This window comes from Ceratotherium simum, chromosome 8 (assembly GCF_057802395.1).
Source record: "Ceratotherium simum simum isolate JZ-2026a chromosome 8, ASM5780239v1, whole genome shotgun sequence".
Taxonomy (NCBI): domain Eukaryota; kingdom Metazoa; phylum Chordata; class Mammalia; order Perissodactyla; family Rhinocerotidae; genus Ceratotherium; species Ceratotherium simum.
Genome location: NC_141907.1, coordinates 60,324,078 through 60,344,926, shown reverse-complemented (window position 1 = coordinate 60,344,926; position 20,849 = coordinate 60,324,078). Strand labels below are relative to the sequence as shown.

The window sequence follows — 20,849 nt, the reverse complement described above, 5'->3', positions numbered from 1 at the left end:
AATAACTAAACTGATGTCTGGATTTCTACCTCACTCTGTGCAAGTTTGGTTAGACTGCCTCTGAAAGTCAGCTTTATCGTTTAAGAATGGCCATGATGGTATTCTGAACCTGCAAGTCATTCATTCCCTCATTCATTCATTCAACACCTATTACCTATTATGTATTATTATGTATTACATATTATTATGTATTACTTATTATATCCCAGGCACTGTGATAGGCCTTAGGAACACAAAAGTGAAAAAGTCAATTCTTTTAAACAATTTACAGTGCAGAAGTAGATACAGATGAGAAGCAGACAATTACAATGCATTGTGATAAGTGGCATGATACTAACTAAAAGGCACTGTACCCTGAGATCTACATAGTGTGGGAATGTGGCCTAGACTTAAGAGATTCAGCTAGACTTCCGGGGAGAAATAACATTTGGGAAGGATGAGTTGGACTAGTTAGATGAAGAGTAGATGGTTGTGTGTATAAGTTTATTGTGGGAGTGGGGCGGAGGGTGAGGAGAGTGCTAGTGTTTCAGGCAAAGGTAACAGCATTTGCAGAGGCCTGTATCTAACTAGGGACCAGAGACTAGCTGTGACAGAGCTCCATCTGTTAGCTGGCTGGGCCACTGTCAGCAGCCTTACAAAGTTATAATGAAATAGATCTAACTCTTAAGACATATTTGATGTCTCATTCTTATAACAACAAATCCCCTTCTTCTGTGACCTCTTTGCTTTGTTACAAGCCACATAAACAGACAGGAAGCCAAAGCCCAGGCAGGCAGTGGCGCTCCTCTGGACTTGATCCTCTGTGACATCATCTTATTTTGTTTCCACATGTTTTGAGAAAGACTGTTACCTACCAAGAGCTGTTGCTCTGGCAGTTCAATTAAACATGAGTCATTCCGGAGACCTTAACATATGTAGCACGCTTCATGCATTCAAGAGTTCTCAATATGTGTACTATTTGCAAATGACACACAGTTCAGGGATCTGGAACCTACAGGTGGAAGCCTCTAATATTATTCTGTAAAATTTTGCAGAAGGAATCAAAGAATGACTTTCACAGTGCAAGCTGAAGAAAACATTGTTAAGTATTTCAGCATGAGAAAGGCGAATTCTAATATGGAATATTATTGGGAATAGCATAGAATAATAGGGAATATTGACATATCCTGCATATGAAAGCTGAGGTGGGTGTCAACTATTGTTGATCTGCTTTCTACTCAACACAAGGAACGTCAGTGGTGGAGCAGGGCAGTGAGACTGTGATTCTCTGACATCTCCTAAATCATTAACATGTTGTCTTGTAGCTACCATGTATTTTTGTTTTAAGGACATTTTCCCTTCAACTTCTTATAGACTCAAGGTATCCAAAGCATACTGTAGAAAAAAAAATTCAAAATGCTTTGTTTATCAAAGAAAAAAACTTTTAATAAATATAAAACAAAAAAACTCATAGAACTGAGCCTCCTTAAGTTCTTTTTGGAATGTCAATGAATAAAGATAGTTGGATAGATTATAGAATTTAAGACAAGTTGTTTCATTCATTTCATTGTTAAATTTTCAAATTATTGGACATGATTAAATCAGATCAAAAGTGTGTATAAAATAATTTGGAAAGGGCTTCTGCCTCCACCACCTCCTCCCGCAGCGCCATTTCCCGGAGATAATCACTGCTGTTTTGCTTTGGTTCCTCTGGTGGTTATTATAACTTTATATAATACAGTGGTAGCTCTATTCTTGACTTATTTAGTTCCCCCAAAGAAGAAAAATATAATACCTAATACTGTCTCCCGATCCCATTTGCTTCCCAATTTTTTGTAAGTTATACTATAATACTGTGCTTAAAACACTGTTTTGGATTTATTGACTCTATATAGAAAATATTGACTCCTTCCAAATGAAAAATAGAAATGAGTTCATTTGAATCTTTTTCACTTCATTTTTCACTTTTCATTTCTTAATCTCTTTCCAATAGTTATTTTATTACATTAACCTTACGCTATTTGATAACTTTGACGTTCTGTTATGTCAAATGTAATAGAATAAGATATTCAAACATAGTCACATTGTGACTATTGTGTCATTTTTCTTTTTATATAGATGATTTAAGAATTAAAAATTAATAAATAGCGTTTTCAGCATTATAGACCAAGGAATATACGGCATCTGTGGAGAAAGATGTCATTTAAATTTTGCGGCTCAAGGGAGAATCTTCGAAGCATCTTCATCTGTCCGTCTATCTCAAAGTGTCTTTCAATTTAGTTTCCTTCACTTCCTGTGGGTCATATTCAGCTGCTACTCTTTCTTGTACTACGTGTCATTCTCTTTCATGTTCTCCCGTTTCGTTTTTTCTTTCGCTGGAGTATCTCCTCAAATAGACTTTTTAACGTAAGACTGTATGAGCTGTTAGTTGTCCAAGTTCTTATACATCTTAAAGTGTATTTTCTTTTACAAGAAAATTTGATTGTAATAGTCGATTGAGAGTTGGCTGTGTATCAAATTCTAGTTTCAAAATTATTCTGCTCAGAACATTACAGTCACTGCATCATTGCCTTCTACGCTCAGTGGGGCTGCTGAGAAGTTCAACATCGTCGGCCTGATTCTCACTCCTTTTGGGACACCTTTCATTTCTCTCTGTGAAAGCTTTCAGGCTTTTTCTCATAAGGCGTATAGTTATGAAGTTTAGATATTGTTTTTAAATCAAACAGAAGACCAACATTCTATTCTAATATGAATTGCTAACACTTACAAGAGTAAGTAAATTTAAGGTTTCCAGCTATGAATAATTTTAAGTGAAATTTTAGTACGATAAATAAAAAAAGCTTAATAATGCAGACAATGAAATGTAGAAGGGCAGAATTAAAATTTCTTGATGTATCTTTAAATGAGAAATGTGTTATAATGCATTTTTTCTATTTTATCATCAAATTCTATACAAACTAAAGGATATTTATAACATCTATGTAATTATACAAAAGAAGTGTTAACAAAGAACAACACTTGGTTATCCATCTCTAGCTTTAGTGTTCTTAACTCTCACCTGCACGATGTTAGGAAATCATTTAAGAGAGAATCCTGATCAGATGTAACGATTTTTTTCTCAAATGACTGTTGTCTAAACTACTGACCATCACATTCATTGTTTTTTTCCTGCACACTTCTTGATACATTTACATCACAGAGCTTTAATTGACTTCAAAAGGAACTCCGCATAAGGAGGAACTATGTGGGATACCAAGAAAGAGCCAGACTTGGCCTTCTATAAACATACCGTGCACTATTTCTGACTCGTAACCATTTTGTTGACTGTTTATTTTCCCTGTTGTCAGCACTATGAAGCTAACACCAACGACTCGGAAGTGAGTTAAACGCTATTCTTAGTTTATTACAACTAGCACTTGATAACTTGGGGACTCATTGTGTACTCTGTGAATATGGCCTTGTGCTGAAGCATTAGATGCTTTAAAACCAGAACTTTTATCATAGTGTCAAAGTGTGAATAAGGGGAATGAAAGAAGTACAAAATTCAGACTGCACATGTGGTACTTAACTCAGGTTAAAAGGTTTGACCAGTCTTCAGTGGGCATAGAATTCTGTGACCTCTGTAGTACTTTCTGACCTAAAATTCTTTCATATTATTAGAGTGGAAGCTTAAGATTTTGGCTAAAGTGTTAATAGCGATGATAATTAGTCAAAAAAAAAGATATTTTGATTCTTGCTGGAGAGGGTCTAACAATTAGAAGGGTTTATACTCTGTATTTTTCTTTAATATGTACACTCATCTAAATAATACAGAATATCACTAATCATCAGGGAAATTCAAATCAAAACTCCAATGATATATCACTTCACAACTATTAGAATGGCCATTATCAAAAAGACAAGAGATAAGTGTTAGCAAGGATGTAGAGAAAAGGGAAGCCTTGTGCACTGCTGGTGGGAATGTAAATAGGTGCAGCCACTATAGAAAACAGCATGGAGCTTCCTCGAAAAATTGAAAATAGAACTACCATGTGATCCAGCAATCCTACTTCTGGGTGTATATCCAAAGGAAGTAAAATCACTATCTCAAAGAGAAATCTGTACCCCTATGTTCATTACAGCCTTATTTACAATAGCCAAGACATGGAAGCAATCTAAGTGTCCATTGATGGATGAATGGATAAAGAAAATGTGATACACACACACACAGGAATATCACTCAGCTATAAAAAAAGAAGGAAATCCTGCCATTGTGACAACATGGATGGACCTTGAGGGCATTATGCTAAGTGGAATAAGTCAGACAGAGAAAAACAAATACCGTATGATCTCAGTTACATATGGAATAAAAAGCCGAATTCATAAAAACAGAAAGTAGAATGGTGGTTGCCAGGGGTTGGGAACAGGGGAATGGGGAGATGTTGGTCAAAGGGTACAAACTTCCAGTGATAAGATGAATAAGCTCTGGGGATCTAATATACAGTATGGTGACTATAAAAATAATTAAAATTAAGTAAAATAATACAGAATAATGAAATAACCATCAAATAATATAAGCATTATTGAATAGTAGATAATAACCTGGCTTTTGGAGTGACAGCCTGGTTTCAAATCTTGGTATTGCTACTTACTATGCATATGACTTGGAAAGTAACTTAATCTTTGAGTGCCTCAGTTTGCTTATCTGCAAAATGGTGGTGTTATTGTGTCTCAATAGATTATTGTGAAAGTTAACTAAAATAACCCATTAAAGCACTGTGTTTGGCTAATTGTAAGCACTCAAACATTATTTTATTTTCTTAGCTGCTTTTCTTTCTCTTTTGCCTGAAACACATTTTCCCACGCTTTGACTACCTTGTGTTCAGTCTTCAGTTTAGACACTAATTCCGCTAAGTAAGACTTCCATGACTTTTGCCCCCAAATCCAGATTACATGTCCATTCTACACATGTCCAAGGCACGTTGTATTTCCCCAACCATATTGTACCTTATTGCAATTTCCTGTGACTGCCATGTGTCCCTAATTGCACTGAGATCTTAATGAGAACAGAGGCAATCGTATCTTGTTGTACCGTAGATAGAGGACTCTTTATTTCTGCAGGACTTCCTCATATCCCGTATGGATATGCATATGGAAATCAATTAACTATGACTTTTTCTTACTCTACACGTGAAAATTAATTTTAGATTCATCCTAGATTTGAACATAAAACCTAGAACCTTAAAACTTCTTGAATTTTTCTTCTAGTATGGTAGACATTAGTCACATGTGTCTATTTAAATAAAATTTAAAAATTTGTCATACCAGGTGTCATACCAGGCACATTTAAATTACTTAATAGTTAGATATGTCTAGAGGCTACTGTATTGGACAGTGCAGCTTGCAACAAAAAGTTCGATCATCAAAGAAAGTTCTATTAGTCTGTGCTGTTCCAGAAGCAAAGATATGAAAATACATTTATGACCTTAGTGTAGGCAAAGATTTTCTGGACAGGACACAAAAAGCACTAAATCATAAAAGCAAATATTGATATTTTGGACTTCAAAATTTATGAGTCTCAAGTCACCAGTAAGAAAATGAACAGACAAGCCACAGACTAGAAAAATATATTCATTGTGTGTATATCTGACAAAGAGTTTGTATGTAGTATATATAAATGATTCAATCAAAATGACAATACAGAAATGAACAACCCAATAAAATAATGGATAAAGACTTGAAAAGGGAATGCACAAAGAATATATGAATGGGCAATACATGAAGGAAAAGGTACTCAATATCATTCATCTTCAAGGAAATGAAAATTAACTCCACAATGAGATACTATTTCACACCCATACAAATGGCTAAGATCGAAAAGACTGCAATACAAAATGTTGGTGATGATGTAGAGCAACTAGATCTCTTCTACATTGCAGATGGGAGAGTAAAATGGTGCAACTACTTTGGAGAACTGTTAGCAGTTTTTAATAAGGCTAAACATACATCTCATTTTCTTTATTTTTTTGTTTTTTTTTTTTTGCTGAAGAAGATTAGACCTGAGCTAACATCTGTTGCCAATCCTCCTCTTTTTGCTGAAGAATATTGGCCCTGGGCTAACATCTGTGTCCACCTTCCTCTACTTTATATGTGGGACGCTGCCACAGCATGGCTTGATAAGCAGTGCATAGGTCCGTGCCCAGGATCCGAACCTGCAAACCCCTGGGCTGCCAAAGCAGAGGGCACTAACTTAACCGCTATGCCACCAGGCCGGCCCCTACATCTCACTTTTGAGCCAGCAATTCCACTCCTATGTATTTGCTGAAGACAATGTGCAAGGCTATTCATAGCAGCCATATTCATAATTTTCCCAAAACAGAAACCACCCAATGTCCATCAACAAGAGAAGAGAGAAGCAAATTGTATTATATTTGTATAGTAGTATACTACTCAGCAATAAAGAAGAACGATATACAATAACATGGCTGAACCTCAAAAGCATTAAATTAAGTGAAAGCAGCCAGACACAAAAGTTTCAATATAGTTTATTGTTTCAATTACATTAAGTCCAAGAATAGGCCAAATGACTCTATAGTGGCATAATTCAGAAAGCAGATGCTCTGAGAGCAGGGGAAAGAATGAACTTATTAGAAGAGGGACTGAGAAAATTTCTAGGATGATAAAAACATTTTATATCTGGTTATGGATGGTGGTTACATGGATGTATTACCCATGTTAAAGCTCATCAAAATGAGGTCATGGGTCCAAAGCAAGACTCCAGATGAGGAGGCAGGAAGGGCACAAATTCAGGGTCTCAGTTGGATGAACAAGAAAAATGTCTAAGTATTGGAACTACATAAGCATATAGTTCCCATAATCAGGGAGGGATGGAGGAGGCACCAGTCAGATGAGGACCAGTAGCAAACGTGGCTTGATGTTGAACCACCATACAGGTGGCTGAGGACACTTTAAATCTCCTCAACCTCACTAGAAACACAACTGGTCCTAGTATATGGGACAGAGATGGGCTGTAAGGAGAGTGGCCGTAAGAGCAAAGAGCCAGCTAGTTACATTGGGACTTTAAGCTTAAAATGGCCACAGTCGGGGGCTGGCCCAGCAGCGTAGTGGTTTAGCTTGCATGCTCTGCTTCGCTGGCCCGGGGTTCACAGGTTCAGATTCTGGGCGCAGACCTACGTACCGCTCATCAAGCCATGCTGTGGTGTCATCCTACATATAAAGTAGAAGAAGATGGGCACGGATGTTAGCCCAGGGCCAGTCTTCCTTAGCAAAAAGAGGATGATTGGCAACAGATGTTAGCTCAGGGCTCATCTTCCTCAGAAAAAAAAAAAAAAAAAAGGCCACAGTCACACTTTAGGTAACAGTCCCTCCTGCTCCTCCTCTTCTTTTCTTGAGAGCTGGGTTGGGGGAGTGAGGTTACTCTACTCCTTTCCAGAGTTTTCCATTTAAAACTAAATTTCACCTCCTTCTTTCTCCTCCTATCTCATCCTGTCCATATCCCATACCCCAACGTCTCCCTAATCTTACTTAAAGATATGAGTATTTCCTTAAAAAGTTGTCATGGTAGCAAAAAATTCCCATTGTAAAGTAAAGACCATCAAGAGCAAATTAGAGGCCAGAAATTGCATGAAAGGAGAGTGGTATCTGTGGTGACAGAGAGACACAAGATCTACATTGACATTGAGCCAGAGATTTTGGTGCCAGATATAAATGGAGGAAAAGTGGCTCTTTTTTTAGCCTCATTTTCTGCAATAGGAGATATAGATGTCTATATAAATCAGGCCAAAAAAGATTTTTAAAAAATGACAGTATCCTGGTGCCCAGAGCCTTAATATATTTGTTTTCTTCCTTCCATTCCTCTTTCCTTCCGCCCTCCCTCTCTTGCTTCCTCCTTCTCCTCCTCCTCCTTTTCCTCCTTCTTTTTCTTTTTCATAGTGGTGGTGGTAAATTAAGTCAAACTCACAGTGGACATGAGATCTCAAGGAGAGACGCATGTTTGTGAGGAGGCAGAAGAAGTAAATGATCCATGTTTTCCTCCGTCTTTCAAGGAATTCTATCATTGCCACAAGCTGTCACGTTTAGATACTGCATGTAACGTGAAGTAAGGAGTGTGCACAGCGGTGGTCAAGTTGCCTTCCTTCTTCACATATCATTGCCCTCTGGAGCACCATGGGATAGCAGAAAGCATTAGTTTTGGAACCAGGACCAGCTTTAATTATAACTTATATAAGTTATGTGATCTTGAATAGACTATTCAAAACTCTTTTAATCCATTTCCTCATCTCATAAACGGGGATGACAAGAGTATTTTATAGGGTTGCTTTGAGGACTGTGATGGTACCTGATCCACGGTAGACACCCAGTGAAGGTTAGTTCCCTTCTATGTCCTGCACCTTCGGACAGTTGACATCTATCGGTTCTCTCCCACGTAAATAGATTTCCTCACCTTCAACAAAGAAGTAGGATGAATGCAAGATGACTCTTTGTAATAAAAATAAAAACATTTTATGTTTATAAAGTACTTCACAGTGTACAAGTGTTTTCCTATGAGTAAATTAGAGCATCTGAGGAAAAGAAATGAGTAAGCAGATGAAAGGACCCTCAGGACCTATTCATCCTCTGGGTTTCGGCTCATAGAAGGACCAGTCTGTGTTATACTCACCAAGACATTTCTCCTTTTGTTTACTTCAGCTTTCAAGTGACTTGCTAAATAGTTGCAATATCTAAGCTTTATTCATTGCTTTTAATGAAATTATTTTATCAGTATAATTTGCATCATGTGTTTAATTCATTCATTATTTAATAAATATTTATTTAACATTAATAAATATATTTTAAAGCACCATGTGCCAGGTGCTTTTACAGACAGTGGAGATGAGCAGTGAACTAGACATATGAGCTCCTTGCTCTTGTTATAATCGAGGGATAGAGACAATAAACAAGTAGATAAATGAAGACAATAATTTCAAATGATAAAACTATGAAGAAAATAAAATGAGTTAGGGAAGGCTGGGGTGATAGTGACTACTGTGTACCGAGAGGGGTGGGGAAGTTCTCTTTGAGTGTGCATTCCAGCTGGGATGACTGAGGAAGAGACAACCATGCAAAGATTTAGGAGGACAATGTTGAAGGCAGAGGGAATAGCAAACGCAAAGCCCCTGAGGGTGGATTGTTTTAGGACATGCTATACTCCCCTAGGAGTCCTTAAAAACAAGCGTATGGTAGAACTAATAGTCACGTGGAATTATGTGATCTGTGAAGAAGGTACAGTTACAAACATGAGCAGCCACCCAGTCCCAACTGAATAGAATGGATTAAGATCCTTTCTATATCCAAGCTAATAATCTATTATCACCTCGCATCCACGAGGAGAACCAGGTTTGTGTGTCTCCAGGGGAGCCTGGAGAGTTATTCACTCAGTGAATAACTTAATATAGTGAGTTCTATTAAATTTTATACTTTGGCTCTTCCCACCATTTGAGGCAGTGTCCAGAGGAATGTAGGGTTGGAAGAGTTTTGTTCACATGCCCTCCGCTGCTCTCGATCTCCACTTCCTTTCTTACTCTCTACAGAGGCAGCTGTGACATCCTACAAGGATAAGGAGATGATGTATATCTTCTACCACCCACTTAGAAATACTTTGGTGTCATTGGCCACAGTTGTTTTTCTCTCATCCCCACCCCCATCTCTAGCCCTGCCTATCCAGCGTGAGAACATGGAAACTCATTTTGGGAAATGTGATCTAAGTGGTCCCCAAAGTTAACATTGCTTATCCCTGGGTGGTTATATTAAGGGTGAATTTTTTTCATTGTATTCTGCTGTGTTTGATTGTTTTTTGCAAGACATATAAAAAGTTATAGCTTTCTTATTTTTAAAAGATATGTTGTCTCATAGAACTAGATATAATCAGAAATGACCTTTATTTTTTCCAGTGACTATATCAGTCCCTAGTTGTTACATGCTAAAAAAGGGGCATTTATGACCTGAGATGACTGAGTAGCTGTGGTTTATACAGGTGTTCCTCATTGAGACAAACAGCATAGGTGAAAATCTTATAAAAGAGATAAAATGGTGGTGAGTTGGTAGGAATTCCTCTTTACTTTATTTTCTTTATTTTAAAGCATTCTTCAGAGAACTATTTTCAGTAGCAAAGATGTCACAGTGCATTTAAAATAAATTTGATTCAGTCACAAATGTTAAGGACATCTCTAGCACAAAGGGCATTAAGCTCGCTGGGTGTAGCAGGGGATAGGGATAAGATAAACAGTTTGAAAAAGGATGTGATATCACTCTTCTCTTTAGGAAAGCATTTCTTTGTCTTAGAGTTAGAGCTCCAGGCGGAGGAAATGGGAAGGCGGGGAGAACATGGACAGGTTCCAGAGGAGATGATGGGTCATGGAGAATGAATGAGTCAACCGGCATCAGAGGGCGTGTAGTGAGGGGTTGGGGAAGACGGAAGAAAGGAAGCAGTGGGGCCTTTGAACGCCCTCACTCCCACACCCATGTACACACACCAGGCTCTTAGGGGACATGAACAATCCTAGTGTCCTAAAAGAGTGACTGTGTTCCCCAAGCAACCAATCACTGCCAGAAACCGGCTTGGCTCTGGGGGAGAGTCTGACACACTAAAGTCAGAGGTGATGAAAGTCGAAGCATCACCCCAGTAGACGAGCGTTGTAAATTATCAGCATTTTGGTCTTCTGTTTACAAAGGTTGGGAAGGAAACAAGAAATCGCTTCTTGAAGGAAGAATTGCAAAGAAAGCTGATGGCATTTCATTGTAGAAAAACAAGTAGTTACCTCTGTTGAGATAGAATTATCTCAAAAAACCTTTTTTAGTTATTTTAAGGTATCCCAGAAGTCTCTCTACCTCATCTGTCTGAGGTATTTTAATTTCCCAGTGGACACAGATGGGAGAAGGACCATTGTTTCTGTGAACATCTACTTCTGCATCTCAGGCCTCTGGCATATACACCTGACATTTGCCCGTCTTTCATCATATCTCATTCCTCATTTTACATTCCCAGTATTAAAAATTCCTTGAATTTATGTAACACTTGATATTCTAAAGATCTTAAAATTTTTTACAGGAATTTCTTACTTAATGCTTATGCACTTTTAATTCAACAAATGGAAACATTCATATGCCAATATATAGTAATTAAATCTTATGTACCCACATGAAACAAATAAATGGACAAAATAAGAATATTACCTTATTCCTTCTCAAATTAATGTTCTATCTTTTTGACATTGCTACTTCTGAAGTAAATCAAAAATGCTTGGAAATAAAATAAAAAGACTTTGATTTTGCCATCCTTACAGCTTCTAGAGTGATCTGTTAAACCATATATGGGATTATGTTACTCCTATAACTAGAAGGTCTTCCCATTGAAGGAAAAAAAAAACCCAACAACTTCATTATAGCCAAAAGCATCTGTGTGATCTGGCCTCTGCCTGTCTCACCCACACTAGGGTGGTCACCAGACACCTTGGTTTACACCTAATTGTTTTAAAGTAATTAAGAATGCATTCTGTTACTCTCAAAAATATTATTTGATAATAGGTGGTCACTCAACTCCAACCTCATTTCTTTTTTTTTTTTTTTTGTGAGGAAGATCAGCCCTGAGCTAACATCCATGCCAATCCTCCTCTTTTTTGCTGAGGAAGACCGGCCCTAGCTAACATCTATTGCCAATCCTCCTCCTTTTTTTCCCTTTTCCTCCCCAAAGCCCCAGTAGATAGTTGTATGATGTAGTTGCACATCCTGCTAGTTGCTGTATGTGCGACGCCGCCTCAGCATGGCGGGACAAGCAGTGCGTTGGCACGCACCTGGATCCGAACCCGGGCCACCAGTAGCGGAGCGCGCGCGCGCTTAACTGCTAAGCCACAGGGCCGGCCCCTCCAACGTCATTTCTTTGCCCCTTAGGGTCATTGCCCAGGACATCTCTCCCACCTAGAACACATTTCTCCTCCCCTTCATGTGGTTAACATTTAGGCATCTTCCAAATCTACTCAAACTCACTTCTGCACACCCCAATATAAATCACTTAGTCTCTTTCATTACGTTTTTCTTGCTCATGTCACAATTTGTGATGGTACGTTTACATATATGTTTATTTCTTTAGTATTTGTCTTTTCCACAGGACTCTGAGGCAGGGACAGGACTGGTATTCAGTTGGTTCTCACTACTATGGCCTGCAAGGACTGCTGTGTATCTGATTTTTCCACCATGGATACCCAGTGCTGGGAACAGAGTAGGCCTCAATACATTTCTTCAATAAATAAAAGAATGACAAAATCATAGCTTGCCCTCTGAAATCAATTTTCGTGAATTCAATTATACAGCCTCATTGAACTCTGACTCTTTGTAAGGCATGAACAGAGTGGTTCAAGAACCATCAGCATCAGCATCAGCTGGTGCTTGATAGAAAGACTGAATCTCAGGTCCAAACCTGCTGAATCACAGCCTGCTGTTTAACAAGATACCCAAGTGAGTCCAATGCACATGAAAGTCTAAATGCAGTAACTTAGTGCACATTTATGTAATAGGCATGGAAAAATAAGAAGCTAAATTACTACTCACACTTCCTTCACTTTTAAGCAAACTTCATGGTTTACTATATAGGGCAATTCCTATTTAAACACAGGTGAAAATTTTGTCAATTATTCTAAAATTCTTAAATGCTATCCCTGGTCTTTCTTGTAAATCATATAACAAAACAGATAATTCTGTTAGAAAGTTTCTGATTTCCTGTCTTGACATGTTGTCCTAATCTAAGCAAGAATAGTCAGATTTGAGGTCTAATCTAAAATAAACATAAAAGTACACAGAGTATTGAAATTCTACAATGGTTTTAAAATAAGTAAAATTATCTTACTAAAAAAATACTAGAAATTAAAAGTAAAATCATAGTGATACATAATAAACTCATTTAGGTTGATGACTCACATGTCATTTATGCGTGTCTCCAAGGCCCACTGAACTAGCACATAAAAAGAACTTTTGCCTTTTACTTAATTCAACAGAGTCAGTTGATTTCTTGTTAATCAAGATTTTGAAACGTCAACTGAGGTTTACTTTAGAATAAACAAGGACAATTGAGGAGGACCCAGGCCAACATCCGGAATGTTGTGATCAAATGAACTTTGACTCAAAGCAAATAATGTTACGAATTCCATAGCTGATCTGGCATTCTCATTGACTCGGCAGCTTTCTCTATCAGGCTGAATGCCATAAAGAAGGCAAAGAGAGCAAACTCATTCGTACATGCCAAGGCATGTTTAAGCTTAACATTTAGCATGCTAGGTAGCTGCTGAATACAAATCTTGCATATTAGGCCAATCTTAATATATATAGTTATCATTGTACTCCTTAAAATTTTTTGACTCAGAGTATTGAAGAAATAGGGTAAGGTACTAATTTGTCTTATAACGTCCCAAACCCAGAACCTAAAAACACAAGGACCTCCATGGATTACTAAACTGAGTATTTGATTGCAGTGTCTGTTGATGCTTTAGCTTACTTCCATTAGATGCTGTAAATACCCAAATGCACAGAGAAGAAGAACTAAGTTTCAACGAATGTAAATTCAAGACATTCCCCAAGTATAGAAGTGTCCAAGGCTTCTGGAAGGAACAAGAGACCCGTGGGAGGCTACAATATTGCCAAGGCAATACAGTGTAGATGTAAAGGCATAGGCTTTGGAGTCAACAGGATTGGATGCAAATCCTGGTGCCCATCATTTGTACTAAGCCTCATCTGTGAGTAAACCATAATAATTACTTCAGAAAGATTTTAAAGGATTAGATCAAATCAACAGATAATGCATAAGAGTTGCTATTAACAATGAAAATAGGACTATAGAATTAAAACAAAATATTAAAAACATTAAGCTTTCTGGGAACTTCAAAAGAACTCACTATGGTGTAAGATAGTTATATAATTTTTTTTCCTGTTACATAAATTAACCCATTTATTGTAGGTTAGCAACGTTTCAAATGGTGAAGCTTCTACCGCTCTTTTGATTCCTTCAGGCTTCTGATGGCGAACTTCACTGTGAAGGCAGAAGTGGTGTTGCAGGTCCAGGCACCACCTGCTACCGTTTTCATGCAGGAACCACAGTGCCAGATCCCCACAGCTCATCTCTTCATCAGTTTTGCTACAGAATGAGCAAGTGTACTTGGTGTGCTGGCTGATTTCAATTTTCTTCACCATTTTCCTGAGGGAGGCACCATAATGGGTCCCACATTTACAGACAATTCCAACCTTCTTGGCGCTTTTAGCCATGTCACCTCAAACTAGGTCCAAGCCCAGAGAGCTAAAATAGCTATATCTTAAAACCGCTCTTACCAGAGGTTAGCTTTAGACAGTTCATTCATTCATTCAATTGTATTGATTGAGAGTCCACACTGCATTGTGCCAATTACTAAGGACACAAAAAGAAAACAAAGGTTTTGTGAAAAGGAACTTGAAATTTAGTAGAGAGAAGATTTTTTTAAAACAATAGTCATACAAAAACTATATGAATTGTGATAAATATTATGGAAGAAAATCATAGAATGCTATCAGAAAATACATCAAGAAGAATTCACTTAAATCACAAGGTCAGGAAAGGCTTCTGAGAAAAAGTGGCATTTCACCTAAGACTCGAATAACAAGTGGGACCTTGCCAAGGCAAGGGGGTAGGGGAGCAGTCCAGGTACAGAGGTCAACAGAGAGGTAGCTTTGAGTTTGGCCGAGTTTGCACTACTGGAAGAGCCAATCAGGCAAAGAGTGGTGGGAATCCAGATGAGGCTGGACCATGCAAAGCCCTGGGGGTCTTTTACCCTGAACCCAGTGGGCTGCCATTGAAGAATTTTAAGCAGAAGAATGATGTAGTCTGATCACCCTGTCTTCAACATGGAGGATGAATTCGAATGTGACAATAGTGGAAGCAGGGAGATCAGTTTATTAGAACAGTGTCTTAAAACCTTGGAACATAAATTTACCTTTAGCACATTCTTTGTGTAGGCAGCTTTGCTGAAGCATGAGAAGCATTAGGGTTTTACAAGCTCACATTCCGGTTTCCTTTTAGACCATTTTAAAACACGTGTTCACTAAGAGATTAACTAACAACCGTGTATTTTGGCTCATTCACTTCCAACAAAGATTTATTAAGATTTCTCATGTGCCACTTACTGTCTTACGCACTGGGAATAGAGTGGTGAACAAAAGACAAGAAGACATTGCTCTCATCAGTTCTTACATTCTAGTGGAGGAAGAACTTAAACAAGTAAACAAATAAATATATAACATATAGTATCATAACACCTATGAAGAAAAATAAATCCAAGTGAGAGCATAGAGAGTAAGGGAGGGTGGTACAATCTTAGGATGGTCGGGAAGATCTCTCAGATAAAGTGATTTTTTTTAGCACAAGTGAAGAGAAGGCCTTTTAAAATCTAGAAAACAATCATTTCAGGCAGAGGGAACATAAGTGCAAAGACACTAGGCTAAGTGTTGTGCTTAATATTTTCAAGAAACGGCCTGGAATTTTGGTCGAAATTAATGCGATTCTGTCATCACCACCACCACCACCAGCATTATCATCATCATCATTGTCATGTAACTGTAGAAAAGCTTCCTAGAGTCTTCATAGGACATGTTATTGATTTAGCTCCATGAGAGACAGTCTCACATTAGGCAGAACTTAGAGCTCAGTGAAAGTCTAAATTTTTAAGTACTCCTAGATTTTATAACACTTTGGTTTTAAAAGTTAGGAAAAGAAATCATTTTAAGACAGATATTTTCAGTCTTCAGAATGAGTAAGAATCAACTGAGGCACTTAGTAAAAATGCCCATTCCTGTGTCAAGATTTTGATTTATTAAATCTAAAGTAGAGCCCAGGAATCCACAAGTGTGACAGACATCCCAGATGATTTCTTGATGCAAGTGGTCCGAGGACTGTGCTTTGAAAAATGTCATTTTAATGCCTTTTTAGTGATTGAGATCTCACAACTATTACAGTTTCCACCATTGCACATCTGTGCTGAAACTCAATAATGAGGGTCTAACATATCATTCTCCAAATGGCAAAAGTGACAGACACAACAAGAAGAACCAACCTTAATGAAAAACCATCTGATATATGGAAATTGATGGAGAAGTGAAACCAATGAGCTCAAATTCACCGGCACTTGAAGTACAAGGCTGATGACACATTAATAATTTTCTTCAATGTTACTTTTCTAATTGGCCTCAATGACAAATCTTTTCTACTAATATAACTTAAGGGGAAATTCTTTAAATAGACATTATTTACAAAAAGTCTGGTATCTGGCATTCCTAGGGAATAATGTTATAGTTAATTAAGATATGCCAACCACGACTTACGTAGCACTGTTAATTTTCAAGTACTAGAGTATACAAATACAGTTGTGTGTCACTTAGCAACTGGGATACATTCTGAGAAATGTGTCATTAAGAGATTTTATTTTTGTGTGAACATCATAGAGTGTACTGAAAGGAAATAAAATTTGCCTACCCACAACATGTCTCTTTACCATGAGCGTTATTTTATGCTGATTATTTTTAAGAAACAAAACACTCAGAAAGTTTTTCTTCTTATCTCCCCCTTAACTGCCTAAAAGAATTCAGATTAAAAAACCTGTCTCAGGACCTTAGCATAATGTGAACTAGATGGTAGACAGGGAGGAAGCTAGAAAAGCCTGTTTGTTGGGCTCCCCTCTGTGTTCTTCTGTTTCTGTGTGGCCAAACACTTGTTTTCCAAATGTTTGCTCCTTTGCACCCATCTGTGAATTTCCTTCCTCCCCTTTGAAGTCTCAAACCACTACCCACAACAGCCTCTTTGGTCTTTAGCTGAGGATGGTATTTAGGATGAGGGCTTTGGCCATTTTGGTGAATTACTCGATTTTCCTGGGTTTCTCCCGGGTACACATGTTATTAAACTTTTGTTTTTCTCCTGTTAATCTGTCTCATGTCAATTTAATTCTTAGACCAGTCAGAAGAACCTAGAAGGGTAGAGGAAAATTTCTTCCTCCTCTACAGTACTTACACAAACCTAGACGGTTTAGCCTACTACACACCTCAGCTATATGGTACTAATCTTATGGGACCACCATCATACACACGTTCCTTTCTTGACTGAAATGTTGTTACGTGATGCATGACTGTATGCGTGGTCTTTAAATAATTCTTCACAACATTTCAATATCCCAGTGTTATAATAATGCATAAGAACTATGTACTGGAAATTTTCAGAAGTACCAATTAATAGAGAATTCTGATTAATAAAATGGTGGGTAATAGAAAACTGATATCACTGTATTTCTTCATTCAAATATTAATATTTGCAACATGGAAAGGTTGTGCTTTCAATAAAATTTCCCTTGCCTTTATATCAAGTATCAATTGATATGTTCATTTTACTTAATTACTTGGTAGTAACAAAAGTCTCCTCTAGACAACCTTCATGCCAAGATGATTATATCCTGTTAGTCAGTTTCCAATCTTTAAAAGTAGTCACTGGATCATCATCCTGTTTTGCCTTAGAAAAGGAAAGTGATACCTAATATGGGTCAGCTGTTTGGATATGTAGTGTTTTTTTTTTCTTCCCTAGTAATTAGCTCTTTTTATTATCTCATTTCAAAAGAGTAATAAGGTACTGGGAGACATCTACTGTTTTTGAAAACATAAACCTGAGATTAGCATTTGTAGAAACATAGCAAGGGATATTAACAAAGTAAACAGTAATTTTAGATCAGACTCTGAGATTCTGAACTTCAAGTGATTTGCCACTCTTTATGTGAATTTTTTTCAAGGGCTTTTAAAAATAATTACAATTATTATGATAAATAATTTTAGTTGGAAGTTGAACTTGAAAGTAGACTAATATTTTTCCATCTGTGTATATCACTTTTATATTTGAACTCAAAACTCAAAGTAACTCTTCTTCCCATCCCCACCTCCACACCTCAGATCCCAGTATAATGGTAATTTAATCAGATATTTGCACGAATATTATCTTGGCTCAGTGTTAAACACAAACAGTTTTTTGAACAGAATCACAGCCATTGTTCCATTAGGCCTGTAAGCCTCCTAAAAGACATTTTGATCACAAAATCCAATGAGCTTGAATTCTAAAATCCAAAGCAGAATTTTAATAGCTGCAGGCAAATTTGTTTTTGGCCAAACCTCACCCTGCCCACCCTGCAGTTTAGGTGCCAGTGCATCAGAATGTAACTCTGAGTAAAGTAGGGGCATTTATGATTTTGCTTCCTCCTTCCCAAAGGCACTGTTGAAATCTGAAGGGCCAGTAAGTCTGATTCTCAAATCTCCTGTCTTCAGATCACGTTATAGCCCCATCCACCTCTCTGATGACACCCCATTTCCCTTGAAAGGAGAGTACAGAACTTAGTCTTTGCTTAAAAGGATGATAAAAAAGCATCTGATACTAGAGCTGTTTGGGAGAGGGAGAGTTTATATTAACAGCAGGCCTTTTGAGGCTCTGCTTAATCACTTCTTCAATTTCATATAACCTAAGGAAAAGCCACCCTTATTCTCCTCAGAGTTGTCAGTGGGAGATCATTACGCATGCATACATACATATAATTTTATTTTAATTGAATATTAAATGTGTTCTCATGCCAAGACATTTCCTTGGCACGTATATCTGATTTTAACATTGCAGCTGTAAATCACCAGTTCGAATAGAAACCTCAGGTACAGTCCTTCCAGTGGAGAAATTAAACAGAGATTACATGGCAACCTGAAGCATTGGTGTCATCTGTTAAGATTCCAGTTTCTGTTCTAAGCATTGCTAATACATTGCTTTGGTTGTGCTTTTTAAGTCCCCTGTGTGAGGAATTTCGAAGTAATAGGAAGTTGTTCATTTAATGTGATAGAAGGATTGCAACAGTTCGAGACAGGATGGTTCTTGACTGCCTGTTAGCAAAGGAAAAGGCACGTGTCTCCTGAGTTTTTTGGCTTGTGCCAGTCCGGAGCTCTGCTGAGGCGTGTCAGCACTGATGCGAGGCATATGGGGTAGTCCTGGAGCTTGAAATCTTAGTGTTTCCTTCCTTCCCTGGAGTGTAAGCTCCAAGAAAACAGGAGCTGTGAACATATGATTCATTATATCTAGAAGGCCTAGAAAAAGGCAGGCACAGAAGATGTGCACGATAGTATTCATTAAAGCAAATGGAATTATCCAATCATTTATTCAAGAGAAATTTATTGAACACTTACCAAGTAAAACATTTATCGAACACGTGTGTGGATTACAGAGATAAATAAGATACAGATGTTAACCTTAAGGAATTTTTAGTTTATTAGAGGAACTAAGTGTGAGTTAAAATAACTGATAATACAGGAGCCAGCCTGGTGGCGTAGTGGTTAAGTTTGTGTGCATTGCTTCAGCAGCTGGGTGTTCCCAGGTGCGGGCCTATGCACCACTCATCAAGGCATGCTGTGCCAGAGTCCCACATACAAAACAGAGGAAGATGGGCACAGATCTTAGCTCAAGGACAATCTTCCTCAGGCAAAAAGAGAAAGACTGGCAACAAATGTTACTTCAGGGCCAATCTTCCTCACCAAAAAAAAACCAAAACAAAACTGATAATACAAAATAGAAAATGATAGGCAATATTAGAGAGGAATTGCTCTTGTATTTTTTAATTATTTTCAAAATATTTCCATATCGATTTAATATGACCTTATGCCTTGGAAAACACTCTGAAATGTACTGTATGCTAAATAAATGTGAATGATTACTATAGTTATAAATGGCTCTGTTGTCTCTGAAGAGTTACAATGTTGGAGCCACTGCTTTAGGAGGATTCCTCTTAGATTTCTACAGATCTCTAAACAGAAGACACAGGCAGTTTATAAGATCATCTGTGATCTGTGGCTGTTTGTTAGAATCACCTTCAGAGTTCTCAAAACTCCCAGTGTTCAGGCCACACCCCGACCAATTAAGTCTGAATATCCCGTGGTGGAACCCAAGCATAGCTACTTTACAAAGCTTGCCAAGTAATCCCATTGGTTGAGATTGTTGTTCCTAACCCTGTCTGCACATAAGTAACATGAGGAGCTTCTAAACACCAAGTCTCACTCTAAGAGATACTGACTAATTTGTCTGGAGTAAGCCCTAGGCATAGGTATATTTTTTAAATTTCTTACGTTCAATAGTAATGTGCAGCCAGGGTTGCTATGCACAGAGTTAAGGAATAACAAAAAATTATATCTAATTGTGGGAGAAATATGTTTTTGTCATTGGCAATTGTCACTGGTCATCTGTAATAACTAGGTAATATCCAGTTTAAGAGACTACTCTGTTTAATTAATTTTTCCCAGTTGTAAGTGGTTATGAGGATGATCAGAAAGGATTTCTACCCCTGAACCTGTCACAGGTTGGGCCTGGGAGGACAAGAAGACTGTCCTGGAATTCTTGGCCCCATGAGCTGGTGTGGTCACTCTTAGTCATTTCTCTTTGATGGATAAAGCCCAGACATGAATAGCGTGCGAGTGTGTGTGATCATTTCAACACAGATGTCACCACCTATACAAACCACCATCTGGGAAGGAAATTGATTTACCTCTTGCACATCTTACATGGGTAAAACAAAGCATTGTGTTATTTCAACTATCATTAGTTTGTAAATACTTCTATTGTGTAATCTATGACAGTTTGGAAATTTCTCGGATATCAGTTTCTCAGAACTATTGATATAAATGGATCCTTCTGATGCACTATATCCTCTGTTTATAAAAAGAAAGTATTACCAAACTGTAAGTTTACTGAAAAACTCAGATATCTTCCATGAAAGGCAAAATTACCTACTTTAATTTCAAAGAGAATCTGTGTGATTTAAATG

The 20,849-nt window shown here is 37.6% G+C and overlaps 1 pseudogene; it reads right to left on the bottom strand.

The window, feature by feature from the left end:
• Positions 1-13,988: 13,988 nt before the first annotated feature.
• LOC101395884 (large ribosomal subunit protein eL43 pseudogene) lies at positions 13,989-14,265 on the bottom strand (annotated as a pseudogene).
• Positions 14,266-20,849: the final 6,584 nt, after the last annotated feature.